The sequence below is a fragment of the Penaeus vannamei genome, chromosome 2, assembly GCF_042767895.1.
Source record: "Penaeus vannamei isolate JL-2024 chromosome 2, ASM4276789v1, whole genome shotgun sequence".
In the NCBI taxonomy this organism is placed as follows: domain Eukaryota; kingdom Metazoa; phylum Arthropoda; class Malacostraca; order Decapoda; family Penaeidae; genus Penaeus; species Penaeus vannamei.
In genome coordinates this window covers 34,823,970-34,826,469 of record NC_091550.1, presented here as the reverse complement: position 1 = coordinate 34,826,469, position 2,500 = coordinate 34,823,970, and positions in this window count along the sequence as shown.

The window sequence follows — 2,500 nt, the reverse complement described above, 5'->3', positions numbered from 1 at the left end:
TTATTTCCATTCTTATGTTCTTATATTATTTTTATCATTATTATCATTGTTATTGTCGTTATTATCATTATTATCATTATTATTATTATTATTATTATTATTATTATTATTATCATTATTATTATAGTTATTATAATTTCTATTGTATTATTGTTATTATTATCATTATCATTATCATTATTGTTGTTGTTATCATTGTTATTATTACTGTTATCATTATAATTATACCTATTATCATTGATATTATTATTATTGTTATTATTATTGTTATTATTATTGTGAAGAATAACAATTATTATTATAATTATTATTATTGTTATTACTATCATTATTACTATTATTATTATTTTCAGTTATTATTATTATTATTATTATTATTATTATTATTATTATTATCATTATTGTTATTAATGTTGTTATTATTATCATTATTACGATTATTATTATTTTTACTGATATTGTTATTATCAGTATTATTTTTTTATTGTTATCATTATTATTGTTATTACTATTATCATTATCAAAATTGTTATTCTTATTGTTACTACTATTATTATTTTTACCGTTATTGTTGTTATTATTATTATCATTATCATTGATATTACTATTATTATCATTATTAGTATTACTACTATTGCAATCGTTATTATCATTATCATTATCTCTAAGATTATCGTTACTATGATTATTATTTTTGTCATTACCATCATCATTATCATTATTATCATTACTTTTGATATCATTACTCTTATTCCGGTTATTATTATTACCATCATCATACTTTATTACTATTATAATCCTTAGTATTATTATGTCTATTAGTATTATCATTATCATTAGAATCACAATTGTTAGAATTATTATTATGATCTTTATTATCATTCTTCTTCTTAATATCATTGTTTTTATCATTATCATTATCATAATTATCATTGTCCATCTTATCATTATCCTCATATTATTATTAGTATTAGCATTGTTGTCATCCTCATTATTATCATCGTTATGATAACAATGATAAAGATAATAACAGTAACAATAATGACACTAATAATTATAGAATTCATAATGGAATGCAGAACTGTTGAATGAAGATGACCAAATACACAAAAGATGGGAAGAATACTTGGATGAAGTACTTTATTATGATAGAACTGAAAGGGGTGAGTGTTACCGAGAAGAACAGAAGGACTCCAAGAGACAATAAAGAACCTCCCTTAAGATGAGGCTGAAGGGTGTGGCAATATTCTAGCGGAGTTTTGGCAAAGCTTAGACACAGAAAAGGATTGTATTGTTAAAAGTAATTAATGGTATCTATGAAAATGATATTCTTTCTAAAGATTTCGCACAGAGTATGTTTTTACTTGAAGTCAACAAAACCAAAGTTTGCAGCGACTTTCGAACAATTAGTTTAATCAGCCATGCATCGAATATTCTTTATCATGTAGTTAAAAATCTAATTACTCCCTTAAGTGAAGTAAGTATTAGCAAGAGTCAGTTAGGGTTTAGAAATGGAAGAGGAACAAAGGATGGCATTTTCATACTAAGAACGGAAGAATCAAATTTTTATTATTCTCGATCAGTGTTTTATCGACTACACCAAAGCTTTTGATAGAATTAATCATGGAAAGTCAACAGAAATCATGAAGAAAGCTAACATCCCAGAGCATAAGACAAGATTGATTGCAAATTTATTCTGGAAGCAAGAAACAAGAGTAGGAACAAGAAATGGTGACATGGAGAAAAAGCGGCGTTAGACAGGGATGCATTCTGTCACCAATAGTTTTTAACTTATATAGTGAATTTATAATTCGAAAGGCAATAGAAGTAGCCAGCATACAATATGCGGATAATAAAGTCCCGTCAACAGAAAGTGAAGAAGTATGACAATGTATGGTCGATACGTTATGTGATACTTGTACTACTTATGGTATGTCCCTGAATGCAAAGAACAATAAGCGATGTTAGCCAGAGAAGGTAAAACAAATTGTTAAATCAATGTAAATGCAGAAGGAACAAAATTGGAAGTAAAATAATATAGATATTTAGGGCAGTGGATAACAGCAGACGGCAAATGTATAGAAGTGAAAAGGAAAATTAGTAGAGCTAAAGTTGAATTCTAGGAGCTGAAAAAATTATTTCGCAAAGACCTGAACATTAAAATGAAGAGGCGGATTCTAGAACCTTACATCTTTTCAATAGTCAGCTAAGGGTCTGAGAGTTGGACATACAGGATAGAAGTTATAAGGAGAATAAGAGCCTTTGAAAACTGGTGTCATGGGAGAACTTTAAGGATTACCTGAAAGGATCATGTCACAAATGAAATGGTAGAAGAACGGACGGACACACACACACACACACCAAAAATATATGTAAATATGTATGTGTTCAAATACATAAACACATATTCAATCGAGTGTGAGTAACCGTTTCTGTTTACAGTAATCGACTGTTCTTTTTTAATCCCCTCATTGATTGTTTTTATTCACTCCTGGATCCA